General features: G+C 41.7%; 1 protein-coding gene across 1 annotated transcript in view; it reads right to left on the reverse strand.

Annotated features, from left to right (window-relative positions):
* Window positions 1-9,452: 9,452 nt before the first annotated feature.
* PRELID2 (PRELI domain containing 2) overlaps window positions 9,453-26,210 on the reverse strand; it is a 93,096-nt gene continuing 76,338 nt past the window's right edge. Inside the window, exon 7 of the mRNA XM_036894968.2 lies at window positions 9,453-10,121. The gene's annotated coding sequence lies outside the window, so the exon portion shown is untranslated. The remainder of the gene's footprint in view (window positions 10,122-26,210) is intronic.

The following is a 26,210-nucleotide window of genomic DNA, read 5'->3' on the forward strand; positions in this document are numbered from 1 at the left end:
AGTTTAAATTATCCAGAACACAAGTATTTAAAAAACAATTTGACATAGATTAATTAGCTGTCTGCCTTCATAAAGCAACATCTTTTGTTTGGCCTGAAATACCCTCTCATCTGCCTGTAGTGGTAAGTAGACAGATTTGGTTTACTTTACTTGCTCAGTCTTTCCCTGGATTTTCATTCTATCTCCCATGATCATTTATAGTTCTTCCCACATAATGTCTCCATTTAAGAACACATTTTCACTTGCACATGGTCACCAAGTGGATTTTCAGCAGAAGCACCACTTGATAAGTAGAGGAACTACAGGTGGGCCTCATCTGACAATATACATGAAGCAATGCCTAATATCCAGATGTACACAACCAAAAGAACTATACTTTTCAAAACTATTCCCCATAAATTCCTAAAATGGTATGCCTTTGTTGAACTTTATATGCCAGTTTAAGAAACATAACCTAAGGAAGGCGTCATAAAGGTAGACAAAGATTTACCTTCAAATTACTTTATTGTATATTTATTCACAGTAGAAAAAAAAGTTCCTAATTTTATAAAAAACAGAACTAGAGTATTCAATTACTGAAATACTATATAGCCTTTACAAATAATGTTAAAGGAGAATATATAATAGTTAGGAAAAATAGTCCTGATACAACAATAAGGGGAGAAAAAGAACAAGTCAGAAACTGTTCTAAGGGCAGCAAAAATAGTGATTTCAAGCATGGATCCTGGAGCCAGGCTGCCTCGGACCCAATCCCAGCCCTACCATCACCAGCGTTATGATGTCGGGCGAGTTACTTACCTCCTGGTGACTCAAGTTTCCTCATCGGTAAAGTGGGGGTAATACTGGGACCTAGATCATAAGGTTGTTGTAAAACACAGTACATAAATATAAATAAAGCACTTCGAACAGTGCCTGAAACATAGTAAGTGCAACATAAACCTCGGCTCTTATTAACATGTGCAGTGTGTTTCTGTTTTTAAACACAACATATGAAAATATAACACACAGAAAAACACTTGGAACACATGCTCCAAAATATCAATGATTATCTCAGTGGGATTAAGGGAACCTTTTAGGTTAATCTGTTTATTTTTTTTCTCTTTTCTAAAATAAAGATACAACATTTTTGTAATTTTAAAAGTTGTTAATTTTTAATGAAATCACTTCTTATATGTTTTTGCTTTTAATATACTTCAGTAATTTTTAAAGTTTATTACAATATAATATGATGTACATCTGCAGATTTTAGTTGGAATTAAGGACAAATCCATTGTAGTTGAAGAACCTGAAACTAAGTTAGGACTGCAGGGTTTGTTTTTTTTTAATGTTTTATTTCCTGGGATCAACTATCCCTTTATGGCATTCAGAAATGTCACTCACTTAATATTTTAATATCATATATTATATATATTTTAAGTGCTTAATGTTTTAAGTGCCTACTATGAATAGAATACATAAAAATCCTTACCCTCATGTATTTTACATTCTATTGGGAGGAACCAAAAATGCAAGTAAATTATGTAGCACATTAGACAATAATTGGGTCTGAATAAAATGAAACAAGGTGGCCAGGATCAGGCAAAGGGGAAAGAAGGAGGGTGGGTGTCCGTTTTTAAAAGGGCGGTCATACTAAGCCTCACCAAGCAGGCACTATATGCCAGAACAGATGAAAGGTCCTTTGATAAATACAAATGTTCATTCCACAGAGATTCATCGAACACTGGGTGTGTGTGCAAGGTCCCGGGATGGGTGCTGAGGATACAGGAGTGTCCAAGCAATCATGGTTGTTGCCGTACTTTGCAAAGTATAAAATCCCATGGTCACAATACTGTCTGGCCCTTTACAGGAAAATTCTCCTAACTCTCGCTTTTAGCCATTATCTTATCTGAAAAACTAATTTGACTATTCAGGGAAAAGCCTTATAATTGCAGTCCATTTAGATAAGAAAAGTCTCTTGGGTGTGGTTATGCCTGCTTTGACATCTCAAATGTACAGTGAGTTGGGAAACTCGGACTGTGCCTTTAAGGTTTAATGCATTTAACGCTTGAGAAGAATTACAAGAAGACATCTTGTGACATTTGAAGCTGTTTTGATTTCAGCTGCCAGTTATCTGACACTCTAAAATAAAATCACTAAAAATTTGCAGCCTTCAAACTTCAAAGTTCATATATGAGACCTATGGTTCTCCTAATGCCCCTCAAGTACAAAAAATCATTGCAGAGATGCAGTTTGGAAGGCATGAAAAATGTAAAGTCAGGACGTTGGGTGCTATTCACTAAAAACAGCATTCATGCATCTTTGCAAGCTCCATCACATAAATCAATCTAGAGAAAATTTAGATTTCATTCCCCAACCACAAAATTTAATGTATTCACTCATTCAACAAAATTCTACTATATGCCAGGCTTATAGAACAGGTACTTTTCAGGTGTCAGTAGCCTGTTCACCACTATACACCCCTCACCAAAAAAAATGACTTTCATTTTTAATAGGGACATATCTGTTTTTTCATCTTATTTATCTTGGAGTGTGCAGTCTGCTGGAGAAGACAGCTCAGATGAAAACAACAAAATAATTATAGCATTACAATTGTGAAGAATGTGCGAAGAGGGCTCTAGAAAGAATAACAAGGCACTTCATTCCCCCTGGAAGACTGGGAAAGCTGCTCGGAGGAGGTGTCAGGGCGAAGCAGGTGAATTATATGGGGAGAGTACCCTTGCCTCAATATTCACACACTCAGTGCTAAGGATTTGGGGAAACCTGGACCAGGATACAATATTTAACATATGCAAGTTGGATATAGTCACTACCCTTCTAGCCACGTGCACTAACGTACAAATGGGCAAACTGGGGCTGGGAAAAGTGTGGATTCATCCATCTGCCCAGTAGGGCAGGCCTGGGAGCTGTCTCAGGCTGGCTCGGGGGCCAGAGCTTTTCTCTGCCCATCCTGGGCACCTCTTCCCTGCTTCCCACACTAATGAGACTTGGAAGCCTTCCCACCCCTTCCTACCTGCCATTTCCACTCATGACGCTGGGCTATTCTAAGAAGAAACTGATTTCAGAGCCATATGATTTTGCTTTAAAATCTCCAAATTCAGGGAGAAGAAATGTCAAAAGCTGTCATTTAAACTAAGCTCAGCCCCATACTCTCCGGCACTCTGGCCGCCCACCCATCCCCACCCTCGGTGGCAAAGCTGCGCCACAGCTGTGACAAGAGAACATCCCCGTCAATTCTTTGGACCCCTAGAGATTCCAGAACAGACCTGGTGCTTGGTGAATGCCACCGCCCCGCCGCCTGGTTTCCTAGTTCGAATCGGTCACTCACTTCCTGGGGACACATTCCCAAGCTAGGGGGGCTGAGTTTAAGCCTAGAGCCCTCTGAAACCTCCCAGATGGGAAGCCCTTCTCCATTTGGAGCAAACTCAGATAGGGGCGGACACAGCCACACTGCTATTCGTGGTCATTTCATTCCCGTTTGACAAGCGAGGAGAATGGTTGGGGCAGAGTGCTGTGACCTCCGCAAGTCTGACAGCCACTCGGCTGATATTTTCAGAGTCACGGGAACACAGAGGTTCGCTGGGCCCCCAGCTTGCCCTCTTCTAGACATGAACCTGTCTGTAATGATTCTGGAACCAACAGAACTGGATTCAAATCCCAAATCCTCCACACAGTGGCTGTGTGACGTTGGGCGACTTAACTGATGTGTCTGAGCCTAGTGTATTAATAACACATGCTCAAAAAAATACTGGTGTACTTTCCTATATCCTCTTTGATTGATATTTCAGTTCTCATAAGCAGCAGTAGCAGTTTATAAAATATTAACTATATCTGTAGTTTTAATAAATAGCTACCGCCTTGAGCTCTTCAAGGAACCCTCCTCGCATTATCCCCAGAATCTCTCCATAATTAGCAACAAAACAGTTAATAACTCACACATCTGGGACCTCTTGGTCCCACAGCTGGTATCTTTACTGGTTGACACCCAGGTCAGCCATAGTGCCCGGAAGTAGCTCTCCTTGCCCCCCCATAGGCTCTCCACGGGCCCCCCAGGGCTAGCCACACTTCACCCTGGGCCCTGGGCATCCCCGGCCATCCTGACGCTCACATGCAGGAGCAGCCAGTCCACTGTATCCCACTGGCCAGCGTGTGCCCTGACCAGCAGTGGGGTGGCAGATGCCTCTGGTGCTACAGCTAACAAGCCCTGAGCAAGCCCTCCACCCCCAGCTGGGCCTCAGAGGCTGACTGCCCACTCAGGCTGGCATTCCCTAGCATAGCCTCTGTGTGGCCACTTGGTAAAAATTGCAGCCACCATCAGCCAGGGCCTGAGAGAATCAGAGAAAGGTGGTCAGGGTGAGGCCGATGGCTGGAGGCCCCAACTCCACGGCTGGCACTCGCGAGAGGAAAGTATCTTGTGCAGTCCTATAATTACTATGATTTTATGAATTTCATAGACAAGGACACAGAGGATTGAAGAGGCTGTTTGTGGGTGGCAGAGTCCATGTCTAAACCCAGCCACAAACGGTGCATTTAACCTTCACGCCGCACTGCCTCTCATTTGCCTGAAGTATAGTTTCAACTTCGTTAGAAATGTCATTCCAGTAAATGATTTTCATGGCTTAGTTGATAAGAGAGAATCTGACCATACAAAAATCTTAGGCAACATTATAAAATCTAGAAAAAAAAATTAGTGTAACTGCTTAGTTTACCAGAAGCTGAAAGGTCTTAGGACCATGAATAATAATACTGATTATTTTTTTAATTATCTACTTTTTAAGACTGCCAGTTGCCTAATGACTATCAATTGAACAGAGATGGAGGTAAAAGAGTTGGATGTAATTCCCTATTTCAAACCACAAGGTGTCATTGAGCATGTGACAGCCATGCTGTCAAAACATCACAATGTCAAAAAAAAATTTTTTTTAAACACAAACAGATGATCTGTAGATTGTTATCATTTTAATGAACTATATGACTACAACTTCTGTTACTTGGCAAGCAGTTTTATAAGTTTAGTTCAGAGAATAAGGAGGAATATGTGTTTAATTTTTTTATATATAACTTGATTTATACACTAACTCATATTACTCTAGTGCTTAAGTATTTTTAAACACCACCCCTGCATCACTTACAAAAAGGATGTTTGATAAGTGTGTATGAGAGTGAGCTAGCAAATTTTTGTTAATCTGAGTACAGAATTCAAACACACTACTTTGCACAGGGCAGCTCTCCAGGTCTGGGAGTCACACAAACCTCTGCTTGTCTGGGGCTGCAGGTAGAGCCGTGCAGAGAATCAGGATGTCCAGATAAAATGGAAAGGAACTATAGGGGACCGAGTTTTATTTCACTTTTTCTTTTCTTGGCAGGAAGGGGTTCTCTCAGCATCCCTCCTTGGGGGAATCAACCCTCCCTCACTTCATGTGGTGGCAGAATTCATCAGATGTTTTCTGTGGCATAAATTAAGAAGAAAAGAAAAGAAACCTGACAACGAACCACAGAAGACAACTCTAAGAGACAACAGTCTCACACAAGAAGCCGAAGGGACAGCAGTTCAATGACATCAAGGTCCCCTGCTCTTCCAAGAGCTGAGACCCCTTTCCCTAAAGCCCTCCCGCCCCCAGAAGACTTCCATTTATGTCTCATGGGCCATAACTGAGCCACATACACCCTTCTCAACCAAGTACTCCATGGGGAAAGGAGCATCTCAGTGACGCCAACTCGGCCAGACATTCCCCACATTCCAGAGCGCCCCAAGGAAACCTCAGCCCAAAGTCAGCAGAGATACACCTGGGCATAAGTTCCATATTCATTAGGAAAATTCATAAAGGTACACCCCAAGGGTGAGAGAGAGTCCTTTAACACACTGATATAATCATTTCCCTATCAAAATAAAGCAATCGTTTATCGCTCAACCCTGATAAATTATACACTAGCAGTGCAAACAGGAAGCTGAGTCCAAATTGGGAGCTAGGTTTACCATCCTTTACTGGTCTGGGCAGTACCCACTGCCCATCAAATAATAAGTGTGCTAAAGCCTTTGGAAGAGAACAAATTACCAAGCAAACATCATCCAGTCAAAGCAATTAGTGATACTACTTGTATCTGATAGGGATTTTTTTTTTTAATACCAACTGTTTAAAACTCAGCTCAAATGACTTGAACAATGTACTCAGGGTGAGCTTTTGATGCGGCATGTCGATCCAGCAGCTCGGGCCTTACCGCCAGGGGCCCCAAGAGGCTCATCTCCTTCCTGTGTCTTGGCTCTGCCTCCCACGGGGTCAGCTTCATCGGACTCTAGGTGGCAGACCCGCCCACACATGCACAGCAGCTCAAGGTTTGCTTTTATGCCAAAATACCTGCCTCGGTTTCAGGCCCCATATCCTTATCCTAAAGGATCTTTGGAAAACAAAATGTCAGTTCCAAGAGCACATCTCATCTTGCATTGTCCCCAAATGAGCCATTTGACTAAACCCAAACTGAAAACTGTAACCAGGGGGACAAACATGCAGGTTGGCATGGTCAGTCATAGCCTAGCTTTGGAATGGTGCGTGGGCTCAGTCCCACCTCCAAACCACTTGGAAAGAGGGTATGTTCCAAGCATAGTGAGAAGGGGAGAAGAAAGCAGCGGTCACTGGGATGACCAAGTCCTGCTGCACCCGTCCTCCACGCCTGAGATCCTCTCCACATAAAGGAATTTTTCCAGCAAGCTTTGTTCCCAGGGTTATTTCAGAGCTACATTTTATAAAACCCCAGGGCTCAGCTTATTCATTTAATATAAGAGAAAAAAGATCCATTAAAAATGGCGTATTTTATTCGGCAAGCACGCCCAGGATCAGAGGCCAGGTACGTGAGGCATCCTTCTCGGTTGGCTCGGGAGCAGGTGTTGAGGCTACAGTTCTCACTGATGGAACCTCATGCCACAGTGGTTTCTGGGTCTGTGCTCACTGGGCTGTAACCACTGCTAATCGAGCTTGGAGATTTAGTCGCTGGCATTAGACACAAAGATGTGAGACAAAAACCGTGAGACGCTAGCCCAGATGGCATGTGGGTGATTTTCACTCAATTTCCCTCCGTCGACAAATCAAAGAATTCTGAGCACAGCAGTCAACTAGGAGAAAATTCTAAAACTTGTGTCTGTCCATCCAGCTCCCAGTTTGCAGGCCAGAGACAAAGCAGAAGGCACAGAGGGAATCCTCTATTTCCAATGACATATGAAGCCATGAGATGAAAAATGAGTGAGCCACGATCTGCATTCCAAATAGGCGGGTGTTACCATTGTAACATCTCAAATCCACAGCGTTCCATGAATAGCAGTCCATTGTACTCGACACAGGCCTGAGATTGGAGTCAGTAGATTTATATTTGACATATTACATTGCTACTTGCATAATTCATTTTGTGTCAGTAAGATTCCATTTGCTCCTCTGTAAAATGGGAACAGTATACGGAAGTAGGTAACTTTCGAAGTAACTGTGTGATTCACAATTACCCGTTCTAAGTGTCCCCTAGAGGAACCATTTGCTAAGTGTTTCCGCAGCAGTCATTTTCTACAATAGTTGCAGGTGATTGGACCAGGGGTACATTCGGGCCCAACTATATTTCTCTCCCTGATACTGTTTAAAAATAGGCCCAAAAGGGAACAGTTAGGCCCCTTCAGGGTGGTGGGACCTGTAATATGGAACTTTATGCCACTGTCACCAGCGCCCACCCCGTGTACTGATAGAGGAAGATGATCTATGCAAAAATATCGAAAGGCAGACACACAAAGGACCTGAAGGAGATGGAAGGAGTGGCACTGCTTTCCAGGCCCTTCCAGAACCCAGCCACAGCCCTGCCCAAGAGCTCAATGGCAGATCCCACGACCTTAAATCTATCTTTCCCAATCTCCTTTTCTTAAGACATTTGACTTCTGTTACTTGCAAGCAGAGAATTTTTATGAACTCATAATGTATGCCTAACTCATTTGGTGCCTATAAGAATTAAATGAGATGATAATGCTTTGTAAATGGAAAGCACTATTAAAACTGATAAGAATGATAAATTTTATGACGGACAGAACAGATCTGACAAAGGTACTGTTTTTTCATGAAAAAACAAAATTATTTTGGAGAAAGGAATTTCTTGACACGGGAAGATGTTCAAGATATATCACTGAGCAGATGGTCAGGTCACCAAAATAGAAACTGATCAGACTAGGAGCCGGCAACCTTTTTCTGTAAAGGGCCAAATAGTTAATATTTCAGGCTCTGTGGGCCATACAATCTCTGTCACAACTACTCTACTCTTGTATCAAGGAAGCAGCCATCAATAATATGCAAACACAGGGGGTGTAGTTGTGTTCCAATAAGACTTTATTGACGGACACTGAAATGTGAATTTCATATAAACTTTATAAGTCAAAATATCCTTTGATTTTTCTCAACCATTAAAACATATAAAATACAAAATATATTCTTAGCTGTGGGCTGCCCACAGACACACAGACAAGTACAACTTTGAAAGTATTACTTTGAAATTTTAACACCTTAAGATAAATTATTTTGGGTTTCAATGATACTTATTTTCTTCTTTTTGAGCACCTATACTTTCTATTACTTATGCAATTATTTTTAATTAACTTTTTTGACAAAGGAAAGTAGAGTCAGGAAATTCAGTTAAAAGGCCAAAAAGGATGCAGGACCATGGCAGAGTGGGGGCGTGGGAGCCTCCCAAGACCTCTGAAATGCTGGAAAAGCTGGGTGCACGTCTCCTGGTGAGCCACGACTGCACCACTGAGCCGAAGCAGGGAGTCCTGTCTGAAATGAGCTTCTCATGTCAGCACGGAGCCCTGTTACCAAGCACACTAGCCTCAGCTCTCTTGGCCTCCAATTCCAGAAGTTATTATAAGAACCCCACAGCCTAGAATCAGTGTTCTCCAGAAAGAAAGAAATGAATGAGCCCAACTCCTTCTTGGACCCAGACGATCAATGACTAGCAGGTTTTCCTTTACACAAGGGAGCACAAGGAGCACCCACCTACGCTCCCAGGGCCTAAGTGCCTCCGTGCGGCAACACTTCCCGATTCTCGGCAGCCTCTGCCCGTAGGAACATCATAAGTGCTGTGTGAGTCAACATCTGTGGTTCACCTCCTGTGTGCCAGGCACTGAGAGGTGCTATTCAAAGCCACACTCTCTCCACCAGTGGGTACAGGCCATGTTCTCAGTGTCAGTACTGCTAGGGTTTGGTTTCGTATGCCCAAAACAAAATAGCAGTAATAATAATGGGTTATACTTCTTGTACCTGTTGTCTCGCTATAAGCCCTCATTTTACCTGTAATGCATAATAACCCAGGTGAGAAACTGAGGCTCAGAAAGGCAGTGTGACTTGCCCTTGACCACCCAGCCAGCACCTGGCGAAGCCAGGATTCAGTCACGGGTCTGACTCCGGAGGACTAAGCAGCCGTGCCCGAGGGCCTTGCCAGCCAAGTGAACCCCTAGGCCCCTATTGGAAGCAGAGTTTCAGGCACCCCCCCCTCAGACGTGCTGATTCTGAATGTGCATTTTGACACAATCCCCCAGTGATTAATGAGTCAAAGTCACTGTCCTAAGAAACTTGTTCTTCAGAGGCGGAGGAAACAAGATGCATTAAGTGCCTGTGGGCCAGGCACTGTACCCCTTTGATGTATATTAAAATAAAATAAAAATAATTATATCTTTTAATCACACACGACCCTGATTCATACCCATTGTATTAATATATAGGTGAGGATCTTAAGGCTCAAAGAAGTTAAATAACTTGCCCTCCATTGACAGCCAGTGAGGGCAAAGGCCAGGATTCGACCCCACAGACCCCAGCACCACCCTGCCTGCCCCTCCTGCTTGTGTATAGGGGGTTAAAGAGAATCGGAGGACCACACAGCCAACTACGAAGAGGGCTCAGATGGCCTTTGGGATTTGAGTGTACTACTGATGCTGGAAAGAGGGTAATTTCTGTGTAAGCTTTAGACCTATAATGAGCTACATTCATTGTATCTGCCAGACATGAGCTCGTTTTTACATCTGTTAAGTACAGATGTATAGCATCTATATGAGGTTTGTCTAAGAGGTGCTGAAATGTCAGCCTTTGGAATTGGCAAGTTCCTCATTCCTAAGAAAAGAGGAAAGAGAAATTAGTCTCAGGGCAACTATTAAGTTCACAATCAGCCAAATAGAAATGGAAGGCTGCAAATGAAGAGTGAACAAGAAATGCTGGATCTTTCTAGAACAAAGACAGACTAACAATTACTCAAAAGAAGTTAAAAAAAAAAAAAACAGGACTCTCAGGATGGTTTAGATCAAGTGCCATCCCTGATTCAAGCCCTAAGGGACACCCGAAACCTCAGGAGGGAGTAGAAAAGGTGACCACAGGCCAGCAGGAGCCCGGGCCCGAGAGAGGCAGACTGCCTGCTGGCCACCTCGCCCCGTCTCCCACACCCTGCCTGTCCGCCTGTTTTGTTCAAGGCCATATTTCTTTCACCTCAAAAGATGCCTGGCACATAGTAAACATTCAGTAAGTAGTTGGTGAATAAATAAATGATGGAATGGTATCAGGCTGTGCTTATTAAATGTATCAAATGCTACTGCGGGAAATCCGAGGCTTTCTGCAGAGGTGTCTCCAAACATTCCAAGGCTCATGGTTGGTGGAGAGAACGGGCCTGCAGTCTCCCCACAACCTGCTTCCATCCAACTAGAACATCCCTACTCTATATATGGAGCTCCTAACTATGATTCGACTTAAAGTCTCATCCCTAAAAAGGAAAAAGAAAATTTTTGAAAATCCCTGATACATCAGAAAAAGATTAAAAGACTAAGACAGATTCTCATCCTAACTCTTCTTCTTATTTAGCTGTGTGACCGTGACTGCACAACTCAACTTCTCTGGGCCCAATTTCATCCGTAATACCATATAGTTTGCTGAGTTTAGTTAGATTATTTCTGACCTTCCACCTTGAACATAATTTTATTTCATCATTTTAATTGCCATCCACCTTTTTTTTTTGTATTTTTTCTGATTTGTACTGATTTCTTTACAATGAGTTTTTTTTTAAAGAAAATATTTTCAAAGACATATAAATTAAACTAAAACTCCCTTCAAGTATATTCCCTGCATTTGCATCCCTTCTAACAAAAGGTAGAAGAGATGTTTTCCATGTGCTCTTCTGGGAAGAACAAAATTTAAAGTCAGACTGTAGGGAGAGCTGCAGCCTTCAAAAGCAAGTAATGCCTAATCTGTTCTATTTCTGAAGCACAAAATAAAACCAAACAAAAAAGAACAAAATAAGCTACGGCTGCACCGGTGCCAAGTTTCCTCATGCATAAACAGGGATCCATCCAGAAAAGCAGCCTTCCAGTCGGGTGGGACAAATCCTCGTGTGCTTTTGTGGAAAATTCCCCGGCACACTGGCGTCAAGGACACCGTCTACAGATGCCTCCGCCCAGAAAACTGCAGGGAGGCTGTGGGACGCCGCGAGCTCCGCTGGGCCAAGGGCCTGCGAAAAGCACCGTGTCCCTGACCCCACGGGGTGCACAGCACTGCGGTTCCCGAGCTGGCGGAAGATACCCCGAGCACCGCGGCGCAGGAGAGGGCTGACCCGGGACCTTCGGGCTCCGTGTGTGTGTCTTTCCCTGGCCTGCCATCCCCCCCCACTAAACCCACTCGCTGTGCTTCCTGGTGGTGCTCAGTGTTGACTCCCCAGGAACCCACGGCTGGCCGTCTCTCCGCCTTCCTCACTGTCACCTCATCGGGAAGAGACACAATCATTCCAAAGTACGAACACCCATGCGGCCCCCTGTAATCTCTCTCCCAGGTGATCATACTTCAACGGAAACGGAGTCGTTTTTTACTTGTGGAATGTCTGGTTTGGGTGAGATTGGTGGAAGGCTTCAGGAATGGGGAGAGCTTCTGAGTCTATCTGAAATCAGACATCAGAACCGCCTCAGGCTGCAGGAATCAGACTGGACCCCCTTCACTTCTGTATCTGCATGTGTGCACACACACACACACACATCCTCACCCCCAAACACACACTGTCCCAGGGCTCACAGCACCACGTCTGCACAAGAACTCCTAAATCTCACCTGCAAGTCCACACTCATCTAATCAAGCCTCTGTTTGTCATTTCTTCTTAGACGTCCGGTAAGAATCTAACATGATCAAGTAGAACTTCTTTATTCCCCAGAAAGTTTTCAGTCTTCTTTAGAGTAAATAGCATCACCACTGCCCGCCACCCTGCCCCCATTACTCAAGACAAAAGTAGGGGTGATCTTTGGGTAACTTTTCCTTTATGTCCCACAATCAATTCAACAGCAGATCCAGGCAACCTAATCTTCAAAACCACCCTGACCAGCATTTCTCTCCTCCTCTGCTGCCCCTGCCCTAACCTGAGCCATCATCATCGCACTTTTACCTACACCACTGCTACACCCCCAACTGGACTTGCCGAGTCACTAAAATTCACTTCCACAGAACAGCCAGTTGGATGTGTTTTGAAACACAAATCCAATCAAGTCATTCTACTTAAAACCAACCATCCATTGCTTCCCATCTCACTTAGAATGAAGTCCAAACCCCCTGCGCCAGCTCACAAAGCCCCACACGACCCATGCCTACCTGCCTCTGACTTCCTTCTGCTCCCACTTGGTGCCCCCTCTCCGACCACACCGGCCTGTTCCTGCCCTTCGCCCCCACCAAGCTGCTTTCTGCTTTACAGTCTCATGTGTGTTCTTCACTTTCCTGAAACTTTCCTTCCCAGGATCCTCCCACGCATGGCTGTTTCTTGTCATTTAGTTCTCAGTAGGTACACTTCTCTGCATAGAAGTCTTTCTTGACCACCAGTCTAAAGTAGTCATCAGGTCAGATCATCACGTCATTGTATTTTAATTATCTACACAGCACTTAGCTTTGATATTTTGTTTATCTGTTGGTTTAAGTCTAAGACTTGTGTTATGATGCAAATCCAAGAGTGTCCCCATTCCCCATAGTTCCCCATTGCCTATCCAGGCCCAGAACAGTGCCCGGCACTCACCAGGCTCTCAGAGATATTAAATGACTAGATGGAGGACCGACCAAGGAGACAAAGCAAAGATGTTCAGGATGAAGGAAAACCACAAGGGAGTCTTCATGGTGCAAAATCATGGTGAGCTGCCTTGGTCTTTGGTCACTCCAACCAGGGCCCCAGTGTGATGGTGGACAGCAGCCTCTTTCATCTTCAAGGGCAAATCAACACTTCCTCTTCTATCTATATATTTCAATTTTATACTCACATTAAAGACATTTTGAAAACATGAAAAGGCAACCCACAATACCATCACTGCAGCAAAGCTTTCCACATTATACACATTTCCCTGAGTTTTTATTGATGAGTAGATACAGTTGCATAAAGTTGCAACCATAGAATATATACTACTTTACTGGGTTGCTTTTTATACTTACTATTGTATCAAACATTTTCTATGCTACTGCAGAGCTCAATATTTTTGTAATATTAATAATAACTAGCATTTACTGAGAGCTTACTATATGCCAGGCATTGCTCAAAGCACTGGTATTGTTTTATCTGCGCAGTACTTTTGAAGGTGGTTACTATTATTTCTACTTTGTAGATTCCCATAGTAGACAAGGCATTTGAATGTGTACTGTGTGTATCAATAATTTGAGTATGGGATTGTTGATAATATTGACTGTCTACAACTTATCTATCCACCAATAATGGAATGTTTGAATAAGCTATGATGTATCTGATCTGTGTATATGACACTGCCATTAAAGATAATTGCACAAATATAGAGGATGATATAGAAGAACTACTAGGAGAAAAAAGAAAGAAATCAGAATATGTTTATCGTGATCCTATTCATAACTATTTAAAAAGTCATGTGCAGGTAAGTAAAAGACCACATATTGTTTGATTTCATTTACATGAAATACCCAAACTACACAAGCCCATGATTGAAAATATGCTACCAGTTGCCATACTCAGAGCAGAGGGAGAAATGGTGATTACCAACAGGCGTGAGGTTTCTGTGATGGGTGATAAAAACGTTCTGGAAGTAGATAGTGGTCATTAGTGCAAAATTGTGACTATGATGAAAAACACTGAATTGTACACTTTCAAATGGTGAATTTTATGGTATACGAACTGCATTTCAAGGAATAAAATTTAAAATTAACTAAAGAAAAAGTTAATAATATATATACATATTTAAATATAAAGAAGGGGGCTAAGAAGATGTGCAGAAAACTTGATAGTGGCAGAAGGAAGTGGAGGTAAAGATATGAAGTAAGACAAGGGCTTTTTTTCTGTCCAGTTTTTTCATTTGAGTCATATGACTTGAATAAGGTACAATTAGAACGTTTTCAATTTATTACTTGCTTAGTTAAATTGTATATTAAAAATAACAAAATTTTTGAAATTCAAATCAAGTAAAATACATATTAATGTTTGATTTTTGTTCACCAAAGTATCAAGATCAACAGATACACAAATGAGGGGATTTCGGAGTAACGTCTCTCCTTAGTTCATTTGGCTTTCAGAGGTTGAATATTTTCTCCTCCATGGTACAAATAATGACTTTTCTTAGCTTCATAGTGGGTTTTTAACATAATACTACATTAAAAGTAATATATATATATATATATATATATATATATATATATATATACACACACACACACACACATACACACACACACACTCACACATACATACACACATATGTGCTGCCAGCTCTCAATGACCATGCTGGACCATAATGATAAAGATGACTGATGCTCATGAACAACAAAAAACAAATCTTACATTGCTAAATTTTCTTCCTTTTATTCCACCCAAGAGTACAAAATACAACATTTGAAATGCAAGAGAAAGTAGAGGCATTATTTATAAATTACACATGATCATCTATTTTAAAAAACTGACAAACTACTAGAAAAAAAAGAGATCTTAATGTCGCTCATGTACGGTTAACCTGCAAAAATCAGTATTTCACGACATCAATAACCAATTAGAAAATATAAGCCACGAAAATATAAAATATAAAACTAAGCAATAAAACTCAATACCTCTCTAGAAAATAATTTCAAGATCTAATGGAGGACAAAGATGGTCAGAAAAAAAGAGAACTCCAATGATATTTCAAAGGTAAATTTTCCCATCAGAATAAGTTCCCAAATCTCAACTTGAACACATTTGAAAAAGTCATATTTACTCTGAAATTTACATGGAGAAAAAGGGTGTCCACACCTGGGTCCAGTTTAAAACAGAAAACTTTCAGGTGGCCACCAGATATTAAGACACTATAAAGCCGTAAGAATAGACCAGCAGACCGTTGGAACAGATTAAATAGCTTAGAAACACTCCTGTGTATATGAAAACCTCATATATAACAAAATGCAAATAAATCAGAAAAGAATTGTTGAAGAGAGGGTATCGGGAAAACTTTTCACTACACGTAGGAACACAGAACCACATCCCTTCATAACATTATATAAAACGGGCAACTCTGGACAGGTTTAAGATGTAAAGACAGCAGAGCTGTAAGACGAACCAAAGGAAAATATCTTGAACTTCGTAAATGAACAAAATAAAGGCATATCCCAGATCGGGGTGGGGGGAAAGTGACTGATTTGGGGGCATGGCATTCGGGGACTTCTACTTTTTGCGGGGGGGGGGGGCTGAGGAAGACACCACGCCTACATCAGAATTGCTCTGCAGGTTTTCCAAACTACACAGATGAACCAGAACAAACCAAACCTCAGAAAACCATCCTTCAGCGTAACTAGAAGACAGAGGGCCCTAGCTCCCACCGCGAGCATTGTGGAGAGTGAGAGAAGTCCGGGAAAACTGGGAGGGCAGAGAAGGGGTTTTTGATTTGGAAATGGCAAACAGAAGAAAGAGGCTGGCCAGTGCAGGGTGCGAGGGGCAGGTTCCCCGGGCCGGGAGCCCTACTCACTTGGCCGGCGCGTCGGCAGCGGCTGCAAGGTGAGGTCTCCACGCCCGCACGCCAGGGTCCTCAGGTGCATGCAGCGCTTTAACCTGGGCTGCAGCGCATACCCAGTCCAGGCGGTCTCGGCAGCACGTTGCTCCCTCAAGGCTGCGTCCTTGAAAACGGCTCCAGCTGTGGGACCATAGGCAGAAGCACATTCGGAGGACGGGGGAGCAGGTGAGGGGCCTCTGATTCCCCGGGTCCTGCTCAAAGGTTCACCAGAGGTCATGGCCTCTCCTTGACCTCCTACAGCAAGGGTGAGTTGACCAAGATTGAATTAGTATCAGTTTCAGAAAGAGAAAGTCATAGGAATGACTACATGGAAGTTACCTAAAGGTGTCTAGCACCCAAGGTGGCAGCCTCAGAGAGGAAACATCTAAAAGGGGGAAAAAAAACACGTTAAAGTCTGGGTGGTGAGGAGAAAAGTATGTGGAAGACATTTGGTATGTCACAAGACAAAAGGCAATTTAAAAATTGGGAAATACACAGTGACTTTCCCACTGTGGAGAAAATTGAGTCCCTGTGGCCAGGACCCTCACCTGAACCTGCACTTCGGGATGGTGTAACTGGCCTGCTGCTGGTTCCTGCCTCCCCACCTGTGAGCAATGAGCTACTACTGACCGAGTCACTATAGAGAGTTCTGCCCAGGGCTCTGGGGGAGGCAGAGAGGAGGAGGATTGCAGACCTGCAGACTGCTGGGTGCAGACGTAATTCTAGCGCTTGACCTATCGCCGGGAAACAAGCCCGGTAATAAACCTTTTCACCCCAAGAACATGCTATTGTCATTTCCTCGGTCTCACAGAATCCATAGTGTGGATAAAAGGAAGGTTCCTGTGGCCAGGATTCTCACCTGGCCCTGGTTGGCTAGCTCACTACACACGTGTGGGCAATGTGTTATTGACTCTGTATAAAGAGCCCAGCCCAGTGCTCTGGGTGACATGGTGGCAGGGCTGCACAGCTGCAGGAGAGCAGAGCAGAGGCTGGAGTGGTGGCAGCGCCGAGGACAGAGGCCCAGAAGACAGCCGTGTGGGCAGAGGGGCCCAGAGGCAGAGACCAGCTTGTTGCGTGCAGACTCCCTCTGAGTGGATGGGATTTTAGTGACTGACCTGCCACCGTGGAAATAAAGTTGGGCTTAACCCTTTCACTGCAAGAACATTTTACTGTCAATTCTTTAGTCACACTGAATCCATAGTGAACTTGCCCGGGGAAGAAACCCCTTGGCAAGACACCCACTATGATGCACACAGCTGATAAATGGTAGATCAATAGATAGATGATCTATTAGAGAAACTGCACTTCACTTTACAGAAGAGGAAACACTTGAATTAAATACTTTTAATCTTCCCAACCTGATCCATTCATCTTGCCAACCTGATCCACCAAATAGACTCTCCAACAGTCTGCATCTATATAAACTTGGGAGAATAATAGTGAAACTTAAAATTGAAACATTTAAAAGTAAAAATTCTCCCACACTGCTTGAAAACAAGACAGAGGAAACTCTAGCACAATACCCCACACTACATCTGGTATTTTCAAGCAAGTATGTGAGAATATGAAAAACACCTTGAATCAGATGATCAAAATCTAAGGAACAGAACAGGACACAAAACAGGAGGAAATAAAGTAAGAGTCAGTTGAAAAAAAAGTGGAAAGAAATGGAAAAACAAGGGGAAAAATCTCAGAAATGAAAAACTAAATTACAAATTGCCTTAGGAAGATTATTTTCAAGTGAACAGATGAAATGAAAAAAACAGAAAAATAAGGTAAAAACAAAAAAGTGAGAATGTAGTTTAAATGGAAGACAAGCAAAGGAAATCCAATCACAACATAATTGGACTTTCTGAAAAAAGAAAAACAACAATGGAATAGAAGTAATATTTTTAAATCTAATCCATGATAAGGTTCAGGAAATTTTACAAAATTTAAATTCACATTCAAAATAGGCCTAAACAGATACCTGGGAAAATTCAACCAGAGTGATCAACCCTCATATATAGTCTAATAAAACTATTAGACTTTAAAGATAAAGGAAAAAAAAAACCCTCAGGTCTCCAGAAAGGCAAAAAGACTAACAATTTTAAAACAGCAATAGAACTCAGCGTCTCAGCCTTCCCAAGAGCAATATACAAATCAAGGCAAGAAGCAACATTTACAAGAAACTCAAGGGGTGAACATGTGAGCCAAAGATTTTATGTCCAGCTAAACTGTTCTTCAAAATCAAGGTCATAAATAAAAAGTAACATTAAAAAAACAGTTTACACATGCAAAAATTGGGGAAATACTGTTTTTCATGAGTTCCTGGAAGAATCTACTGAAGGATGAATTTCATCTAAACAAGTTATAACTAAGGAAATCTAGGCGAAAAGAGTGATGGTAAGGGTTTGACAAATTTAATTTAGATTTAAGACTAAAACAGAATTGGAAACAAGCATAGAAGAATAACCAAAAATGCTGTATGTTCTGATAGAATAAAAAATGGAAGAGAGGGAGAGGGAGAGTGGAAGATATATTTATATTCCCAGAGTCACAAAACGTCTATGTGAAAGTAGTTAATTACAAAGGAAAAATGGTCATTGGCAGGTTCTCCTTAAATAAGTGACCAAAGTTAATACCTTCAGTAATGGTATAAATTGATATCATATGCCTCTTAACATGATGCTCTGAGAATAAGATCACCTTTGTAAGTGTTTCTGAAAAAAATTCATAATCATGAAAAAACATCACACAAACTCAAATGTGGCGACAATCTATAAAATAAAATGTTAAGAGTATGAAAGATGAAGAATCCTGAGGGGTAGAAAGGAGAGGAAATAAAAGATGTGACAGGCAGAATCCTGGAATGGAGGGAAAATTAGCTATAAACTCAGTATCAAGACAATTGGCAAAATTTGAACTTGAATAGTAGATTAGATAATAATATCAAATCAATATTAAATTTCCTGATTTCATGCTTGTATTCTGGTAATAACTGTTCCTGTTCTTAGGAAACGCACACTAAAATAACTAGCAGTGAAGAAACATGTTGTCTGAAGCTTATTTGCAAATGGTTGTTTAAAAATATAATTATGGATGTGTGTGTGTGTAGAGAGAAGAAAACAGAGCAAAATATTAAAATTAATGAGTAAATAATATATAAACTTTTGTATTCTTATGTATTACTTTTGCAACTTTTCTGCAAAAAAAATAGTTTTTTAAATGTGAATTTGTTTGACAAGTGACAATATGGAAAAGTTCACAGGTGGTTAAAAACATGGGAGAAGGTATTTGGAGTGTCAAAAATTCACAAGGCCTTGACTGAATGTAGAACAAATTTCTGCAAAGCAACACACAAAAAACAACCACCCCAAGAGGAAAAAAAGACCATGGCCATGAACAGATACATACAGAGGAGGAAACCCCAAATGCAATCACACATATAATAATAAGATGCTCAGAGTTATTGCTAATTTGAGAATGAAAATTTAAAAAACAATAAGATATCACTTAACCCTAGAAAACTCACAAACATTAGAATTCTAAATAATTTTGAGACATTTTCTCTGCAGGAGGTGCAGACAACTGGTAGAAATGTAGGGATATAGGAACCCTTATGCATTGCTAATAGATGCATATGGAAGTATAAACCAGTATAGTCATTCCATATAACAATCTGGCACTACCTAATGAAATTAAATATATGTACACTATTAAAGAAGAATTCACTGGACACTTATTAAAAAGGTCAATGGGGAAAGAGACTGAACTCAATTCTGCTGAAATGAAAGGCAGGAGAATTTTTAAACGCTGGAGCGAGCTAATGGAAAAGTACTAGACATTAGTGGGGAGGTTGGTCGGTGTAATCAGGTCACCTGTGTTTGCTAATTGTCACTTTTCAAAGTTAGGCTTCTATCCCCCACAGAGACTGAGAGATAGAGACACTATCTCCGTCCATGATTACACTTCAAAGAGATCACTCACAGGTCCTTAAAAAAGATATAATTACACATTTCCTAAAGTAAATGCTCAAACCAAAGGAAGGTCAGGGGTCCACAATCAGAAAGCTACTTTTCTAAAGTTTAGTCAAGCTAAGGGGAATGTTCAGGCAGTCGTGGTCAACATGCACTGGAAACTCCATTTCTGAAGGTGGATGCATAGATGGGTGGATAGGTAGATAGGTGGGTAGATTCGATAGATCCATAGGTTGATAGGCAAGTGAACAGATACGTACAAGTTTGTCCACTGGAGACTGTGTGCAGGACCAGGGAGCTGGATCCCACTGTGGGGCCCGGAAAGGAAGGTGCAATCCGGCGACACCCGCCTGGAGAGTATGTGGGAGCTGTTCTGCACCACTGCCCATGTTCACATCACCTGCAGCTTTTCACATGACAGCTTCCCACCCTGCCTGGTATCTATCAACTTCTCAGACTTAGGCTTTCTCCCAAATATGTGGGAGCTTATCCCACCCACACACATTGGACATCGACTCTTAAGGCTTCTTTCTGGAAGCGACTCTTGTCCCTTCCAAGAACATTCCACCAGCCAAAGTAATTCACGTGGTCATGGCCAAATTGAAAGGGAAGAGAAGTGCGATTCCACCAGATGCCGAAAGGTAGGCGCAGTCATATTTAATGAAGAGCACGAATGACTCGCACACTCTCAAAATGCCGAGCTACGGTAGTTTTGACTATTTGTGAGTGACATAAAGACCCAAGACAAGGTTATAGACATAGTGTAGACAGGCACGTCATCCTGAGGCATGAGTTTGAACCACACGCTAACGAACCGCACGCCCTGGAAAGACAGAGTCACCAAAGCAAGTCTCCTATCTGTGAATGATCCAGAGTAACTGCCCAGCCTCACATCACATTAAACCTCACTGCGACTTTGCTGTTCCCTTTTGTTGCAAATGTGCTGATGCCCATTAAGTATACTTAGGGTTCATAGGGGAAATGATCTGCTATAAATCTGGGAACTGTCAGAGTTCTTAAGACGTATCTAATTTTGAACATAAGGGTCCGGTTATTGATTTACTGATAACATCTATTGATCATGGCAAATGCTCGAAGCAACTACTCTTTCCAGCCACAACGCCTCTCTAGTCGTAAGTGGCTAAGATGGAACCTGACGCTATTCAGCGAGTCCACTATATCAAGAGACAGTCATACATCGAAAAGGCCTAGGCGCCGTGGAATTCTTTATCCCAAAGTGTTAAGAGTGTGAGATGGGAGAACGGGGTTTGAAGCAGAGACTCACCAGCTGACTGACCCTATGTGTGACACTGACCATTCTCAGCCTGTGTCTTTAACAGAAAATAAGGTCATAATAAATGGCAGGCCACTCCTCTCTTCCTTGTCTCACTTTATTCCTTCTACCCCTCACTTCCATTGAAATTAGGCTATGAAACTGTCAAATTTAGCCAAGAGAAGGGCTTGTTTGTCTCTATTCTGAAGGATCTAAGTACCTGAGCCTTCTTCTCTACAAGGAGGCCGAGGCCGTAAGGGTCTGTCTGTCATCTCAGCGGGGGCCAGGGTGGAGGGCTCTGCATCCCCGACTCCAGAAGGGAACCAGAACCCGGAAGAGGAGCAAGGAGAGGAGGAGGACAAAGGAAGTAAGAGCTTCTGACGACCTCCTGGGTATCCTGAAAGGCGGCTCAGTGAGGAAGGTAACAACCTGTTGTGCATCAACTTCTGCATTTTCTTACCTGCCTGGACATCCCATGCACAACCAATGGTTACAAGAATAACTCTTATCAACTCGAGACAACTATAAATGAACCTGTTTTCAAATTATAAAGTGCTATATATAAACATGAGGGATTGTAAGTATGACCTTAAAGATTATAGTATGTGTCCGTGTGGAATTCCTCCAGGGGGCAGCTGGGTAGGGGCGTATTTGAAGTCCTCTAACTTGCTGGGTCTATCAGCCGTCAGGGTTCTCACGTCCTGAGCATCTTTCCCATCTGCTTTATCAGGGACTCTCTCAAACGATTTTGAAGAGTGAGTTATTCCACAGAAGGACAAAGGCATGCCAGTTAAAGAAAACGTTTCCAGCTAGAATAATCCTTAGAATTAGAGCTGGGAGAGTTCTCGCAGAGCATTTAGAGAAGGGCTGTCCAGTAGAAGTTTCTGTGAGGATGGACAGGTTCTGCACCTGCACTGTGCTGTAGAGTAGTAGCCACAAGTCACAGCGGCTACTGAGCACTTGAAATGGGGCTCCTGTGACTGAGAAACCTAATTTTCATTTTATATCATCTTAAATTTGAGTTTAAATGGTCACATGAGGCTAGTGGCCACTGTAATGAATAGTGCAGATTAAGGAAAAGGTTCCTGACCTGGGACCCAAACACATCCTAATGTCCAAGAACAGCCTTCAAAAGCCACATAAATTCACATGAAATTGTATGTGAAATACTAAGTACACAAAACAATACTATTTCTCTTCCAATAAAAAGCATAGCTATCCAAGAATAAGTATTAAACAAATTAGGGTAGATATCAATGGGGAGGAGGGTCCAGGAGTGGGAATGCAAATGGGGATGAGGGGCAGAGGTGAAAATAAGATGAAATAAAAAATTAAATAAAATAAAAATAAGGGATGGCTCTGCTCAGACTGAAAATGATAGTGGACTGAGAAGTGCAGAGTATAATAACTCTTTGTACCCAAGGAAAAAGAAGAAGAAAGAAGAAATTGTTTGTATGGGTGTTTTTCAAGGTCAGACTGAGCTCTAATCAAATCCTCAAGGAGGTCCAAATTCCCACCAAAATGCCAAGAACTTCTGAGCTCGGGAAGAATAACCTCAGAACCAAAGGGATGGGAATGGAATATGGGTTGGTTAAGTAATGAAACAGACAACCTTTATCTGACACAGTTGGATTGGGAGTTGGCTGGTTAACCAAGAATGTGAGAATTTTTATCTCGAAGTGGGAAAACATTTTTAAAAAACAGTACTCATACATTTAAAATATTTTATTTCAACTTATATAAATATACATGTATTTGCCTCTGCCAGTCTTCTGGTATAGAGCCAAGAACTTTTTTTGTGAATGAGTCCATTGACTAGATTTCTACACTATATTTCTTCCATAAATTAAAACCATAATGCATTTTGATTTCCCAAGTGCTTCTCTAAATTCAGCAAGAGCATAGACACTTCTAAAGCAACCTAAGTGCCGAATCCTCCTTGACTTTCATATTTTTCCCAACATTGTATAGTTATCTAACTCATACCTAATTCAAAAGCAACTTCTTCTTCAATTTGAGTCATTTTCAAAGACACTAGTTTTCATAAAAATATCTCCCTCTCTCCTCTCAAACATCAACAGTTGTAGTAGGAAGAAATATGGTCCCCCAATATGTCCATGCTCTAATCCTCAGAACCTATGAATATGTTTCTTTACAGGGCAAAAGGGACTTTGCAGATACGATTAGGGATCTCAAAATGGGGAGACTGTGGAGGATTATCCACTGGGTCCAATGTAATCACCGGTGTTTTGTGAAAAAGAGAAGAGGAGAATCATTTGCAAATACTCTGCCGGTGGCTCTGAAGATAGAGAAAGGAGCCAGCCGCAAGCCAAGGAATGTAGGTAGCCCTGAGAAGCTAGATCCTTCCTTAGAACTTCAGGAAGGACTGCAGCCCTGCCAGCCACCCTGATTTTAGTCCAGCGAAACCCACTTCAGACTGACCTCTAGTAAGACAATGAATTTGTAGGTTTGTGGTTATTTGTTAAAACAGCAATAGGAAACTAATACACCAGTTTACATAATAGCTAACTAAAATGAATAATTATAAATGAAATGGGTATAAACTGATTTGGGAATAAATGCAAGTAACCCTTGTAAAACATGTAATTCAACCTTGGAGACCAAAAGTCTACAAGCAAATGAGTAAGGTACACTAGCAGTGATAATTCAGGATTCTGTGGCCATCAATTGGCCTGGTTTATGGAAAAATGGAGACCATTCATTAATCCAGCCAACCATACAGAAAAAAAGGCACCTATGTTACTGGTTAGGTTTCTTTTTTTTTGAGTGGTCACTATATGTCAGGCACTGTGCTAATCATTTTACAAGTCTGTAAAGAAATACCATGTTCAATTATATTTCACCAATGAGGAAACTTAAATGCTCAAATAACTTTTCTCAGACCACACAGCCAGAAAATGGCAAACTTACCAGGCAGCAGATCCGTCTGATTCAAAACCCCAATCCCTAAGGTCCCTTCCAAACCTGAGTTTCTACATTTCCCACTTTCTAACCCAAACATCTCATTTTATGAACGGAAAAAACTACAGTTAGCTTAACCAGTTCTATCTCTACAGCAGTCAAAATCACAGCAAGAAATAGAATAATAAGACAGGGTAATTTTAAAGGAACTGAATGGAGGACTTTTCACAAGATGGATTTTCAAATGCACACAGAAACTCATCAAGTGAGTCAAAATGGAATTTATGTCACTTCAGAGAAAGAGGGCCAATAAGATCACATAACAGTGGTATGGCATGGCGTAAATAACAGTTTGTTATTGAAAAATATAAGTCAAAGGATATATACACATTTCTCCTTGATGTATCCAGTATTAGGTAGCATTGTTATGAAATGTGATTTGAGGTTTGATAAATATGCCACACGATGACTCCAGTTGAGCCACTTCCTAGCCGTGTGCTCTTGGACAAGTCACTTGCCCACTGGTCACTTTCAGTTCCTCATCTGTGAATCGCCTCCACTATGTTCACGGGGATTAGGTGTGATCATGGATATGGAAGTGCTTAGTAAATAAACTGTCCTCTACAGATCTGAGAAATTACAACTCTGTGTGAAATAAGTGAAATGGATGATCGGCAGGACCAACCATCACAAGAATAAAGCAGGCTCACTCAGGGCTCCCTCTGCAAGGAGCAGGATTTTAGCTCATCACAAAAAGGCTGGTTTTGTTTAAAATCCTACTGATGTTACAGGTTTGTCACCCAGGACCTCTCATCACTGCCTCTGATGTCTGGAAAATGCAAACCAAGTACTATTTTAAAATGAAATAAGGTGACGAACTGAAGTCCAGGTAAGTTCCTTTGCAAGTAGACCTAACGCTGCAACTGGTTCTTGAGAAATGGTTTCATTAAGTCCAACTGCTCAATTCCCTTTTGCTACATACGGTATTTAACTTGCCATATAGTGAGGCCACGCATTTATTATAGAAATAAAATGCCAAAAATCACAAGTGCTCAGGCCTTTATTGTTTTAAAAAAAGTTTTCCTCAAGTTCTTTACAGTATAAGCAGTAAGGGATGCATGGGCTACTCAGACCTGCTTTTTGAGAAAAATATTTCTCTTTGAATGTATGAACTTGTGAGGCAGAATAGATGCTAAGTAAATTGTGAAAAGAAGTCCTAATATCACATTCACATCTCTCACACTCCTGAGCATGAACAAAGGAGCAAAGGAGGAGAGGGTGACAGGGGGTGAGCAAGTGACGTGCAGAGGTAATTCACAAAAAATATGTAAATGGTCAATGATACGAAAAATCCTCAACTGCAAGTTCCATGAGATCCCAGCTTTGTTTTGTGAATAATTCTATCTGTAGAGCCCCCCAGAGAGATTAGAACATAGTAGATGCTCAATATTTACTGACAGGATAAACAAACTTTCCCGGTATTCAATCAAGTGCAAAATAAAACCAAAATCAGATGTCATTACTCATCTAACAGATAACCAGAATTCTGATTTTGTTTTTATGACAAAATCTACAATTGGCAGGGCACAGAAGGGGAGGATTTCAAGTATGATTCTAGTTTGAAAATTATTTGGGAGAGATGAGAGAGAAAGAGAAAAGAAACAGGAAGAGATGGGTAAAAGGAAAAGAGGGGTCACGAACTCAGCAGTTCAAGCAGGTTTATTGCTAAAACTGAGAGGGACCCCTCTGTTCTGGCCAGCAGAGCAAAGAAGGCCTGTCTTACAGGCTGAGAGGCTTTTTATGGCGGGGTTTTTTGACGGGCTTTTGAGGGGACAGATCGGGGAAAGGGCTTGTGGCTTGTTGATGCGTCCTCTGGAAAACGCTTGTGGCCTAAGTAAAATGAAACCTAGGTCTCTCTGGGATGGTGGTACTCCTGTCCGGGTTCTATCAATGGGGGATCTTTAAGTTAATCTATTCCAATTCCTTCATTCTAAATGACAGTGTTACTCATTTATTCAAGATGAGACCAATCCTTGCCCTCAAAGACCTTAAAGTCAAATGGAGGAGA

The sequence above is a fragment of the Manis pentadactyla genome, chromosome 13, assembly GCF_030020395.1.
Source record: "Manis pentadactyla isolate mManPen7 chromosome 13, mManPen7.hap1, whole genome shotgun sequence".
In the NCBI taxonomy this organism is placed as follows: Eukaryota; Metazoa; Chordata; class Mammalia; order Pholidota; family Manidae; genus Manis; species Manis pentadactyla.